This window comes from Trachurus trachurus (assembly GCF_905171665.1).
Source record: "Trachurus trachurus genome assembly, chromosome: 14".
In the NCBI taxonomy this organism is placed as follows: domain Eukaryota; kingdom Metazoa; phylum Chordata; class Actinopteri; order Carangiformes; family Carangidae; genus Trachurus; species Trachurus trachurus.
This window is the reverse complement of record NC_139903.1, coordinates 5,319,519-5,334,371: the sequence shown is the minus strand read 5'-3', so window position 1 is coordinate 5,334,371 and position 14,853 is coordinate 5,319,519.

Here is a 14,853-nt window from a genome sequence, read left to right as displayed (position 1 = left end):
AAGCAGCACCAAAGTAAATAAAATAAATTGTAAACAGATGCCATGATTTGCAACATATGGATAAATAAGGCACTATGTCATATTTCTGTTTTGTTTTTTTTTTCTTTTTAATTCAGTGGTTCACACAGGGTCCAAACTCCTCTACTTCTTCCATTTCCCTCCATCCATCCATCCATCCATCCATCCATCCCAAACCCTCTCTTATGTGTCAATGACGTCACTGCCCGCTGCTGCTGCTGCTTTTTCCAGCTCAGAGTAGAGTAGAAGTCCACAACCGGGGCTCTTGTTAATACAGTGGCATAAATCAGCTCCTTCATGTCCCCGTGTTCAAACAATCTGAGACCTTTTTACCTTCGTCTCAGCAGGATCAAATGCAACATTCAGTGAGCTTAAAAGGTTTACATCCAAGATTTAATGCCTCAAAGTTTCCACCTCTTCAAATTTTCGGAGGTATTTCTTGCATCAAATGAAACGCTGAAAGAGATGACATGTCCAAATGGATAAATAAAACCCCTCATTCAGTCATTGGGCTCAGTCCAGAAGTATTAAAAATGAAAACTACCGATGCAGAGCAATTTGGTTTTCATGTCATGAACTGATGTCTTTCATTGTGAGACGCATGAGATATTCACGCTGGTCGAGACTCATAAAACATGGAAACAAAATCTCCAGCTGTACCAACATTGTGTGAGAGCGCTGGTGAAAGACAGGTCTTAGAAATAACTGTTGTGATTTCATTTTTGTCTTCTAATAAATAAAATTTGGAACTGATTCATTCAATCATTCGAGTTGGAATAGCAAATGCAAATGTCTGAGTTTCAATCACAGCAAGCTTTGTTGGTTTATTGTGTTTTTATTTATTAAATAAACCAGTCAGTCGGTTACCCGTAGCTGACAATGATGTGCTGATTCCTCTTTGCTCAGTATAAATAACCGACCACAACTTGTTCTGGGACAAACCCACTGATGTAATGTCTCGAACCAAACGCAAACAATGTGAACGTGTTTCATCAAACAATAAAGATCTGTTTGGTTTCAGTGTTTCTTCCTCTCCACATTGTTGAGAGTGGTACAAATGTGCCATTGTTCTGCTATGAAAACTATACACAAGGCTGTATGTTGGACTGACTGTAAAGTTCTATAAATAACAGGGAGTTAATGGGACAAAGGCAAAAAAAAGAAAAGAAAAAAAAAAGGTGCTGCTCGGTTCTGAAAATTCAGGTCAAACTGGAAACAATATGGAAACAAGCAGTTTTATATTTTGTTTGGTTTTTCAATTACCGCATGGTAAAATCTCATAATATTTGTTTTTGTTGTTTTGATCGTCGTCAGTGTTTATAAGTGGTTGTCTTGGTTGGAAAAGTGATATATCCTTCCTGTCTGAACTTTGGTAAATAGATTGGAGGTATGAGAAAATGTCACGGCTGAACTGTGGTCAGAGCACGGCAGTGACTCATTCTCACTTTGCATGTGTACGTACGTGTGTGGGTGTGTGTGTGTGTGTGTGTATGTGTATGTGTGTGTGTGTGTGTGAATGTGTGTGTGTGACAGAGAGAGAGAGACAGAGAGAGAGAGAGATGTGGCATGTTGTACGTAGCAGATGTAGCGATCACTATCTCTCATTCATGGCGTCCAAGGAAATGTAGCGTAAGCTGGTTAACAGTCATTTTCTCAGTATATCTGCCTGGCAGAGATGTTGCTGATAATCTCCGCCATGTCGCTCATGCAGCCACCTGCTGCCTTGTTCTGGGGGGAAACTGAGGTGATGCTGCAGCGTTGCCCAATCGTGCTTGTGTGGCTCACATGCTGCTCACTTCACTGATTGCCTCTTTAATGTTGCATGGCTGCTCTGTGCAAGCATGCATTACCCAATAGAAACACAATGGAGAGGGAAATAAGCTGCATTCACTTAGATATCAAATTATGTTTGAAATCACATGCACAAACAACTACAGCACAAGTTTAGGTATTTTAAACTTGCAAGTTCTCAAATAATATTCATCTTCCTGACCTGATATGCAACTCATCTAATCTAGTTCTATTAAAGGGGTAGTTCAACATTTTAGCAAATTTGCCTATTGCAAAAATCCCTATATTCATAGCAGTAGGTTCATTACCTTTAATTGTCGGTGCATGTTGTTTTGAGATCAGCGGGGCAGAGACGTGAGCTGCTCAGCGAACACAATGGAGGTGAACGGTACAGGTCTCCTGACCCTCATTAAACTCATCAAATACACAATCCAACAACTCCAAAATGCTCTTGTGACCTGCACATTCACCACGCTATGAAATAATCATGTATAATTATGTAACATTACAACACATGAAACATTCGGAACTACTTGTGCTTTTGAAATCACTCCGTCCATGCAGCCATGTCTGGGAAAGTTACGGCTGCATTTGCCTTGAAAACAACTCTGTCTGGTAATGTTACATTATTATCTCATAGCGTGGTGAATGCAGGTCACAACTTGTCCACAAGAGCATTTTGGAATTGTTGGATGATGAGTTTGATGAGGAACACTACTGTTTCTGCTGTTACCTGAGCAGCTTGCGTCTCTGCCCCGCAGATCTCAAAACAACATGCACCGACAATTAAAGGTGATGAACCTGCTCCTGTGACTAAAGGGATTATGGCAATAGGCAAATTTGCCAAAATGTTGAACTATCCCTTTAAAGTAAATGTGGGCTTACAGTAACATACAGTATAATGATGAGTGTAGTGTTTGTGTTGAGTGTGTCACTCTTGAAGTGACTCTGACTTTAAAAGACAAGTCTTTAAACATGGCACCTTTAAAGGATTACCTCCAGTAATGACAGAGCTCCAGTGTTCGGGGTGGGGTGGGGTGGGGTGGGGGGGGCTGGGCCACCACTGCTGCTTGTTTAGGACACTTTGGATAAAAGCATTCACCAGCTGACATACAATACTCCAAACCAGTCCAAGTGAAGCCTATATTTTAGGCCACAGTGATCAGGAAAAGCTTATATTCTGATTCACATCTGCCATTGATAATCACAACATGAAACCACAAAGCTTTGGCAGAGAGAGGAGAGCTGTGGCCCTGCCAGCACGTCTACCACAAACTATCAAACTGCCACGCCGAGCCTCCCGCTATACACACTATGCACCCAGCATCAGTGTGTGTGCTGAATACAGGATCCTGTAATCAACAAATTCTCCATATTCTCCCCCTCAGGTGCCTTCGCCAACATCAAAGGAGGTAAAGGATGGTGTGGTATCTCTGTGTGCCTGTGCCTTCTACTGTATGAAACAGCCCCCGAGACGCAGGCGGGGAGCAGCCGAGGAAATTCAATTTCACGACTACCACGTCGGTACCTGGCAGGTAGGGCTGTGGTTCACGTGTTTTGTAGGTTTTTGCCTGCGAGCCCATCGCGCCCGAATGCCTCTTTAAAAACTGCAGGATCAGATATGAACATCTCTGTGCCAAAGATCCAAGTTTTTATGATTCTGTTCAGAGCAGAGGAGGAAAAAAAGTGCCCAAGAGAAGAAGAAGAGTCACTCTGGTTGACTGTTGTACTGTGAAAACTGACAGGGTGAAGTGCTCCTATTAAAAAAAAAAGTACAACTTACAGAAAGTAAAAATGACTGGGTGACCCTTAAAACCAATGAAACAACACAAAACAAAGCAATAAATAAGTTATATATAAAGTTGAATATCTATCATTTTTTGTACTCAAAATTTAAAGAGCTTCACCTTAACACTGACTTCCTCCAGCTACTGCACTTCCTTATTGAGACGTTCTTAGGTTTATAACTTATTGATCACTAGATATGTGTTTTATTCAATATGAAATATGACAATTAAAACACATTGACAGTATTAACATTGAATTTTCTGGTGATATTTGTGTGAGTGAGTGATTTCTCACCATGGTTTGCTGTTTGACCTCTGCTGCTCTAAAGCGGCGCAGGTTCATTACGGCAGCGAAGGCCCAAACAGAGAGAAGCTGTGTTGAGCCCTGAGCTGGTAACCTGAGTGTGTGTGTGTGTGTGTGTGTGTGTGTGTGTGTGTGTGTGTGTGTGTGTGTGTGTGTGTGTGTGTGTGTGTGTGTGTTTTGATCCTGACTTGAATTTCACATCAGAAAAATCACCAAAACTGTCTTTTATCTTCTCCAGGGAACAGCCAGCCACTGAGAGGCAGATGCCTGCTTTTATCACCAGCAGACCTGACCGGGCTCGAACGCTTTCTTTCTCTCTTTTTGGGGAGGAAATTCTAGATAAAGTGCAAATGCAGAAGCAGATGTTTCATTGGTGCCTATTAGATGCAGATTTTAAGGTTGTGATTGGTTTTGAACTAATGCCTGAACTCAGCCTGCTTCTAATAAATGTTCCCCTGGATTAATTCCATTTACTCTGTGATTTCTATTTAGTTCTTTGCATTCGATTTCTCTGCTATTCACTGTATTCATTTATTAACTATATATATTTATAATATATATAATATATTTATAATATTGTTTATGGAATTCCTTTCACACCTGCTAATCTCGACTGAAAAAGCACTCTTGTGATTGATCTAATTGCATTAATAAATCAACTTGTCTTATATAAACACACATGAAAAAAATCAAATAGAGGATCAATCAAACCAAATCGAACTTTGCAGGATTCACATCCTTTGAATTCATGCTGTTTCCTTAGTTTTTGCTGCCGTATCGTTTCAGGGATAATTTGACATTTTGAACTGCAACAGTCTGCTGTCAACATGCACATATGGCTGCCTGCCTTATCTAGATCTGGTAGCAATGAGAATAATTTGTGGCTGAGCTCTAGTCAATGCTGGAAGACAAAATATGTGAGTTTAAGCTTTATGTGAGAATTTAAAGTCAATGAAAATCAGGAAGAGTGAAAGATGAAGTTGTTTTTGTGCATCTGCACAAGAAAAGAAAACAAATTCCCCTCAAACGTTTGTCTTGAACGCTGCATTGATCTCGCAGTAAAAAAAAAAAAAAAAAAAAAAGCATTAATGTACAATGAGGAGCTTGGAGAAAGATGTCTTTGTCGAATCACTTCTGCAGTTTTTACATGTTGAAAATTCACTGTGAACTTCTGTCAGTTCGGTTCCATTCACAGAGCGCGGCCTCCTGAGAGAGCGCTACAGTTTGTCATGAAAAAGACATTTTCCATTGGGGCGTCTCGATCAGCCCTGACATCTTCCAGTGGTTGTGTAATTCTCTGTGTCCTTAAGAAAGGCGCCTCAGCATCTTCAAAAAAAAAAAAAAAAAAAAAAAAGCTCCTACTGTAGATACCAAGAACTCTTTCAACCGAAGGAGATGTGAAGAAATCAGACCAAATTGTTGTCTAGGCGTAAACAGGCTGTTTGAAGTGATGCTAACGGTTAGAATCTAAATGCCAGGCCCACCTCGAGCTAACGTACAGACAACCACACAGACACACACCACCCACTGAGGCATGGACACATATAGAGATACATATATCAGAAACACACACACACACACACACACACACACACAGAGAGAGAGAGAGAGGCGTAGACGGAGATGTAGAAATGTCTGAGTGTGGATGAACTCTGTACCTCCTTCAACAGCAGAAACTTCTCCAGAAAGTAGTGCAAACATATTTCTTTCAGATATCGGCCCCTCAATAAATAATGAGAACATGAAATCCAGATTCCTCCTCAAATCATTGGACAGTCTGCAGAGAGAGAGAGAGAGAGAGAGAAAACACTGTGAGTTTCACTAAATCCTGTGTTGCTGCCCTGAAGAGTCAATCAAATGATTATTTAATGCTCCTGCTCACAAACCCTTTCTGACAGAATAATCATAAAACTCTGTGATGACACGTGTTCACTTGATCCTCCATGTTACAGTAACAATGGTGAGGTGAGCGATCACAGAGAAAGCCGGAGGCAACGAAAACTTCCCCTTTCTTCTCTTTTTGTTAACTTTTATTCACCCAGAGACCGAGCGCTGAGAACAACTGCTCTGGTTTTTTTTTTTTTTTTTTTTTTTTAAGTTCACATTCAAACAGTTACATAGATTCACACCTGGGAGCTGCCCAGTACAATCACTGTCTGCTCCGTCTGATCTGCCAGACAGTATCAGCAGCTTCACTGCTTTGGAAAGTTGGTTTTTTGGGGTGTTACAGAAAATTCACACAGTCACTTTCTGTAGTCAAAGGTCAGAACAAGACAAAAGATGTTTTTGTTTCTTGCTTTGTTTTGTTTTTTCATTTTCTTTTTTCTGTAAAGCCTCTTTCATACATGTCTGTGCATTTCAAAGTGTCGACAAGCTGAAAGTGAGAGAAAGTACAAAGACAAACGACAAAACCACTGACTGAGAAATGGAATTGATAAAAGTGAAATAATGAAGCCAATAAAATGGAAGTAGATTAAAGGTAATATACACTTAAAATAAATAAAGAGACCCAGAGACACATGAGGACAGATGTCATCTCTCTGAGCTGCTGCGAGGCCTCGGATGGAGCGATGCAGCAACGAGGAAGAGGATCCGTCTTTCTTCATGCGCTGTGAGTTTATCAGTCAAACAGGTTGGTGTTGGAAAAAAAAACATTGTGTAAACAACACAAAAACAGAATCAAGACTTTATTCCTGTTTGTTTTCTACACTCAGTTCCACAGTCACATCTGTTTTTAACAAACTTTTAACTCTTAAACCTTTTAACTCAGTCATGTTTTGAGTTCACCTAAAGTTGACTGTAAAGTATGAAACACTGTATATTCACAATACTGTATCCATTTATCTCAGTGATCCTAGTTAATATGTGTTGGTGTCAATAATCCAATAATCTAAGACTCTTTTTGGTGTCTGTATGTTCTTATCGTTCAACAAATGATTTGACCTCCCAGTCAAATCAGTTTAGAAGTCTGGGGTTTTGGGGTCTGTCTAAACTTTTCCATCCTATTTATCTTTGCTAACAAACATCCTAACTGCCTCCAGAACCAGGCGAAAATTCATTTAAAACGTATGTTGTTCAAAGAAACTTTAAAACTACAAAAAAAAAAAAAAAGCAGCATAACTAGGAAAACAAAGCAAATTAAATAAAACGATAAAAAGAGTTTATAAAACGCAAACAGAGTTAAGAAAGAATATATTAACCCGCTCCTTCTGATGTTTTTGTTTTTCCCAGAGGAAGAAAATCAAACCAGTTATTCTTCTTCTTATCAATATGGTTTCATATATCATAGGGGAAATGCTCCTTTAATTACATGTTATGACTGATGTGATTCATACGGCCGGAGTCACACCTTCACACCAGTCAGGCCTCGTTAACTGTGATGTACAACGCTGTCATCGCTCAGCTGCTTTTTCCTTGATACCACCGACTTCATGTCTGATGACGTGACCTCAAACCTCAGTTGCTCTTCCCAAACACACTTTGTCAGTCACAAACCCCCCCCTAAAAAAAAAAAAAAAGGTTTCACACAAAAGCCTTGAAACCCTAAACAGCTACACATCACAGTGACAATCAAATTACTGCCATATCGGTCGGATCTCGCCAGAAGCCACACATCGAGAAATGTTTCACATTGTTTTCCGTGTGTGTTTACAACAACCGGGAGAGACGGAGCTCATGTGGAGATCTGTGCGGTGACACATTTGTCGCCAATCGTAACTGCGGCCCTATAATCTTCCCAATCAGGAAAACCAGAACAAATTAGGTTGCGCAGCGCTTCAGCACACCATCACCATAAATCACCATCATGACCCCCAGCATGTACCGAGTACACAGGGCCTGGGAGAATAATGTTTGTTCCCAAGATTGGTCCACAAGTGCTGCATGATATACTGTGAGAAGAGCTGCAGTCACATGCTTATTGTATGGTAGCATGAAACTACAGGTTACAGGGTCTGTAGGCTTTGGGCTTGGCCCTCGTCGCTCCTCATTACAGGGTTTGTTGGCTGTGAACAAACATCAGGAATGTCACTGTGATCGGGGAAGTGTCACTGTGAGAAAAGCCCAGCACTACACATACACACACATACACACATACAAACCCACTACAACAAAGACCGGACAATAACAATCTCTTAAACAATATGTTTTGTACTTTTTTTAGTCAATGAAACTTTCTCAGGCAACGACTGAAATAAGACAGAGTCTCTCGAGCCGGGCGGACGGATTGCTGTGAGGATGTTACTGTAATGTTGATGTTTAGTTTTTTTTGTTTTTTTTTGTAATTCAAGTTTTTTCTTTTATCTTTGGTGTTTGACAGTACATCAATTTACACTGTGAGACATCTTATGCACATTACATGTAGCAAAACAAGAATAGAATAAAATAAAAGTACCGTATAAATGATACTGTTTGTATAGAGGACATAGTGATATTTACATAGCTGAGAGCATATCCATACAGGCAAGATTCATTTTGACTATATTCACCACAGGTCTAGTGTGTTTGCAGGCTGACATGCACAAATGAGCAGATCACAACTGAAGTCGATGCAGATGGCACTGTTTTCTCAAACAAAACAGTTAAGTGGGAGAGTTGAAATTTTGACCAAATGATGGCACTGGAGGAGAAATTACAGTATCAATCATCAATGTTGTAATGAATCATCCATATAGGTTGGTATTGTAGGTTTTAAGACAGATATCGTCATAGTCCAAAGGGGTTCATTATGTCTGTGTTCTAATAGTTAAACGTAGGTTCTTATATGCATGACATAGACATCGTCATCCGAAGGTTTTGCAGGTCAGAGGTGGCTGCCATCTCCTGAATGACCAGCTAATGTAAAACTGGGTGAAGAGGTGAGAGCTGAGACCTTGGTGCAAACTGGTAGAGGCATGCCTTCAGACTTCAATGATATTTGAACAGGTGAGTCATCTGTTATCATGGAGGAGGAAATTAGCTGTAGAAACCAAAACCATTAAAACTGAGGAGCTGATGGGAGTTGGTGTTGTTTTTGGAGTCAGCACGTGGACACGGACACTGGGTAAACTGCAGGTTTTGGGGGCCACCATGTTGGCTTCTTTCTTCAGCCTCACAGTTTGATGTTTGGTACCTAATTTTACTGAAAGATCTCAAATAGACATTTTATTCTCAAAACCACAAAAGTGAAAAGAAAGTGAAGTGAGAGGAACATGAAAGCCTTTTTGAGATCCGCCAAACCTGAGAGGTGGCGATCCTAGACTCTGCTACAATTTACAGACGTTCCCTAAACGCCTCACATCCAGACTGCCGCTAGTTTACAGATGTCTAAGGGGGGGTTAAGGAGGTTTAAGGCGGTTTATTGTTGTCATTGCAGTATTAGAGGCCATCAGGGGCCCCTTTTCCCTCCCCAAGGGCCCCATATTTAGCCTGGTTTGCCTGCAGCTGAGATGTTCAAGTGTGAACCAAAATGATGTGCTGACGAACAGACTGAATGCTCATAGAGCTGGTTTAGATGCCTCCAGCATGACTGCACACAGCAACCTTTGTTGTTATCATGAACAGCTGTTTTAAAGTTTCAAATAAAGAGGATTAAAGTAAGAAAAAAGAACATGGAACCAATGAGGAGGAGGAGGAGGAGGAGGAACATTTTCTGGGTAGTTTAGAACAAAAGTTGTGTTAATATGCATCTCAGTTAGAGGGAGATTAAAGAATACCCCCAAAATACAGAAAATATAGAGTAAAGTCTGTTTTAAATAACTGCAGGCTAAGAAGTCAGTATATTTAACAAGCAGGTGAACAACAACAACAACAAGAGAGTTAGTCATTTGTTTCCTCTCCACATGTTTTGAAAAGTAAAAATAACCTTACTGAGAAAAGGAGAGGAAGCAAGAATAAGAGTGAAAAGTGAAAGAGAAAACTGCAAAAGGAAGTAGTAAACCAGAGAGAGAGAGAGAGAGAGAGAGAGAGAGAGCGACGCTGAGGAAGACAGGAAAGAAAAATAGTGAGGGGAGGACAGAGGGAGAGAGCCAGAGAAGACCAGTTCAGCTCCAGTTGGATATTCAATCTGCGCTCTCGGTCTCTGAGTCAAGTAAAAAACCATCAAAGCTTGAGGTTTGGGGACTCAAAAGTCGGTTCAATCTCCAACCATTTCCCACAGCCTTTCAAGGGCTGCCAGACGTTTATTTGTTTTGGATTAATGTAATTAACCCCCCTCCTTTCCTGGTGTCACACACAAGAAGCGGAGTCACAGTGAAAAGATTACAAGGCCTCTGCTTCTCATACACCCACCCCGGGCCGGCCCAGCCCAGTGGCTCATAGATTTCATATCAATGAATTATCCTTTGCTTTAGCTTGACATGTAAATCTCCCCTCCAACAGTTCTCACAAGCACATCAGCAAACGTTTTGCAGCGCATGGAGTAAAAAGATAAACTTGAGCTTATAGGACTGAGAGAGAACACTGTGAGCCATACTGAGCTGTTTCTGTATGTTTGAAATACTGACTGCAGCGGGGGCTTGTCCCACTCTCATATGGCAGTTAAATGGAAACTTTTCTGTTTTTGCCTTTAGTGCAAATAAAGTTTCAATAATAAAATCGTAATAATAAAACACTTGTAAAGATAAAGCTGTGTGATTTATCCTCAGTTGGGAATGTCTGAAACGACTCACAGCAAGAAGAATCTGTGTACCATCGAGTCGTGTTGAGTTTACTGTTTGCTACCTCGTTAAACTCCAACAGGACAAGATATTATTGTGTGTGTGGGCTGCACATATCTCTCGCTGAGGCCTTCGTGTTGAGACAAAATCCCCACTTTAATTTAATAATAATAAAAAAAAGAGTTTCCCCACATAGAAATAAGATTTCCAATCCAGTATGGCACCATAAACCAGTTCATCTTGCAGCGTTGAGTCATGTGAAACTCTTAATTCTCCAAATATTAAACTACTCAAAAGCTCAGAATCCCCTGCTGATTTCTGCCATTGACCCGGGTGCAGATCCTGAGCTCATGCTAAAATGTTTTCAGTGGGTTTCTAAGGTCCTCGACTTGGATCATAAAGTTTATTCTAATATACAGTACTTTGTTCAAAGAATAAAACGAGTCTTCATAAAAAAATTGAAAATAAAAAAAACACCAACTCATCAGCCTTTTCCGAGCAGCGCCTAGCCATAACTCTTGTGGCGTCGATAATTTTTCATGTGACAGAAGTCACAGTAGAAATGATGTGCGAGTATGTAATACATTAGTGTTCCAGCCGTACTAAAATGTCCCATAAATCGTAGGGGTTTTCTGTTTCATACGCTACATCTCCGTTTATTCCAATGGAAGAAAGAAAAAAAGAAAAGAAGATGAAATGTAGCCTATTGTGAAAATTTGGCGATCAAAGCCAGATGGGAACAAATCTTTTTTTTTTTTTTTCCCAGTCTGGGACGATGAATCATGTGTTTTCTGACTTTGTATAAGTTATAATGATGAGATGTTTTTCTTCAGGCCGGGAGATGAGGGTTGTAGTTTCACCATTTCATCATTCACATGAGGCAAAGTCTTTGTAGAGGTCACAGCACAGTCACCTGAAACAATACCTTATCAGCATCTATAGTTTTGTTCATTTTTGGAGCAGTTTGCCAACACTTTAGACTAAGTCGGTATAGTTTGAGTTGAACTTTAGCCTTGAACAGAGAACAACACCAGAGCCACTGCTGCTCATTCACGTGACTGAAACCTGCCGTCGTCTCTCTGCTGTGATGATGTGCTGTGGTTCAGACCTCTCACCGAGCGCCTTCACTCTGATTCATTCCCACATTGTACCTCAAGAGGTCAGTCTAACTCCCTGTGCTGTGGCAGTGGCTGACCACAGCTGATGACCAGCAATGAATCTTGTGCACAAAAGTGTTTGTGTGTATGTTTGGATCTGTCACTTCAAATCCTGAACCTCGTCTTAAATGATACGTTATAATATTTAAGTAGATTCCACAGTTCAGTGTTCAAACAGGAGCTTGAATCATTGTTGTTTAACACCTGTCAGATTTTGTGATCAATACAATGTTTTATATATGCATATCTATAAATATACATATAGATAGATAGACCTAAGGTTAAGTTTAATGTTTCATGTACTGTACTTTGTCTTCTGTGTCTACTAATCTGCCTTTTTTTTTTGCCACTTAGTGTTACTGTTACTTTGCAAATTAATATTTCACACACAAATCTGTGATGCACAAAATCTACAAAGTACAAAACAATACAAAACTGTTAGAATACACAGTTTGCCTGACCACATCAATCACACAAAACAGTTTTTGGACTCAGTAGTTTTTCCTCTGATGTCCAACAAACCCACTGGGAGAGATGCATCAAAAAAAAAAAAAAAAAAAAAAAACCTGTCTCTGAAACACCTGAAAGCAACACAGTCAAATAGAAACACATCAGAGACTTTGGGATGAAGCTGTTTTGTTTAAATCTCTCTTTTCTCTTTGCTGTAATTTAGCTTTTTTATTTCACGACAGTGTCATTACATGCATGTTTCTGGGTAATGTAGGAACTCATGAGTGTTGTATTGGTGCAATTTTCCTTTAATTTAGTGACTTTCAGCGTTTGTAATCATCTGCTACCACCACTCCCATTAAACCAATATGTGGTTAGACTTTTGAGAATGACATGAAATAATTAAATGTGATTTACTACACTTAATGGAAATTCTTTGGCCTGTCAGTGGTGATTGCCGTTACCGCAGTCCTTTTCTTGAGGATTTTCTCGAGTTGAGCGCAACCAACTCACAAATTAGCCTCGAAGAATGCTTAAAAGAGTTATTTTTAGAACGAGCCTTAAATTAAAAGAGACTTGGAAAATGAACTCTGCAAGCTCTCAATGCTTTTCCCTAAAGCGAGCCCGGAGCAGAAGCAGTCGAGTCCTTTCCCTGTTTCCATGGCTGCTGCCCAGTTTGCTGGATAAAAGCAAATTGCCAGGATGTTTTCTTTGTCCTGCACGACACTCCCTACATTTGACCTTGGCTTCTGATGAGGCTGCTTGGGCTCCGTGATGCTGAGGAAATCACAAAGAGCCTGTGAATGAACTGGTCTTTTAACTCTAAGTATCCCCTGTCTGCTTTGACTTGTAGTGCTATAACTCCTGACTGATTTATTCTTCACAGTAAAATTCCCTCAGCTGTGATGGAGAAAGTATCCAGTGACTGTATGTGTGTGTGTTGAAATTCAAAATATTCATCCTCTATATGTCTCTACGTCATTATTTAAACGTTTGCTTCCTGCAAATCACAAATAATCTAATACTTTTTTTCCAGCATAGAAGAAAACGTCGAAACTTTTACAGACAGTGTGTGATCAAGAGGAAAGATGAGATGACGATTCAGAGCTGCAGATTTGTGCACACGCCGCGAAAGCCTCAGTGCAACCAGGAAATCCATATGGTCTTTTAAAGAAATTCTCAGATTGTGATTTGCCTGAATTTACAGTCACTCTTCACCGACGTTCATTTCATCTCATCTTTTGCCAGAACTGCAGGATTCTGAAGCCTGAAAAGAGTAAAGTAGAGACAGCAGAAACAAGCTCCAGCTCCCGGCTCTGTTTGACGTAAGCAGCATATTTTCCTTATTTCAGTATGGGCTTCCACCGAGCCACTCACTCTGATTGGCACAACTCAGACCTTCATCATCACTGTCCTGCAGGATCCTCTGCATCTCCGAACGTCAGGTGACACGCAGAAGCACTATTCATATCTTTTTACACTTTGAGAAGATATATAAACATATTCATATTTTTTTTCCCCCTTGTCACTTGTTTTGTCCCCCGTCTCATGATCGTCAGGTTGCCATCACCTGTTTTCATCAGTGTCAATTTTCTCCAGATTTGTTTTTCATTTAGCGCTGGTGTTATTTTCACCTCAGGTCTGGCACCTGATGCGACTTGACAGTAAGTGGAAAATGAGAAGCTGAAGTTAGACACTGTCTTTAAAGTGCATGCACATGGCTTTAACAGGACAGGACATAATGTCTGTCATTGATAAAAGAGAGCTTTGTGTGAAAATATAACGCCATATACCAGGTGGTGTTTGCACCGAGGAGCTGGAAACTTCTTTTTTTTCCACCGTTTTCTTTACACTAATTGTTACTACATCCATGTATCTACAGTGTGTGTGTGTGTGTGTTCATTTACACGCACATTCTGTACGTGTGGTGTGAACACTTAGATAATTTGCTGCTTCCATGCAGATGTTTGTCTGCACACATTTACTCACGTACTGTGGGGCCGATCCAGAATCCTTCATCTCCAACTGTATAGACTGGCATGGAAACACTCTTTCACACACACACACACACACACACACACTCACACACTCACACACACACTTATACACTCGCACACAGCCATAGGCTCACACACCCACTTCCCAAACCTAAACAATGATCCATCATAGGAATCCACATCCTCCTCTGGGCCACATCAATCCCTTTGCTGCGGAAAAACTGATCCCAGAATCGGCTGCTAACTGTCAACTGCAGGACTCTGAGCCGCCCACTCACCACTAGAAAGAGACCACTGTGGACGCACGCATTTAATAGGCCTGCCATCAGAGTAAATGGAGGCTTAGTTTGAGAGCACTCTGATCTCTCCCTGGATTTGTGACGCTCCTCTTTTTGAAAAACCTCAAGGGGAGAGAACACAATGGTGGATCTGTCGAGGCTGTAATTGTGTTTTTAGTTTTAGTTTTGTTCCTTGTCATTGAAGGTGAATTGTCTGGCGTGTCGTAGCTGTCACTGAGGTTAGTGTGCGGTGTGTGTGTGTGTGTTTTTGCGTGTGTTGCAAACATAGAGGTCTCCGCTCTGCTCGCTAAATGAATGAAACATGCAGCAATTAGAAGTGGCTACAGGCGAACATTCGGTCTTTTGATCCAATTGGAGATACCAACACTTTTAATGTAAACCATGGCTGCTGGGTAAACACACAACATAGAAACAC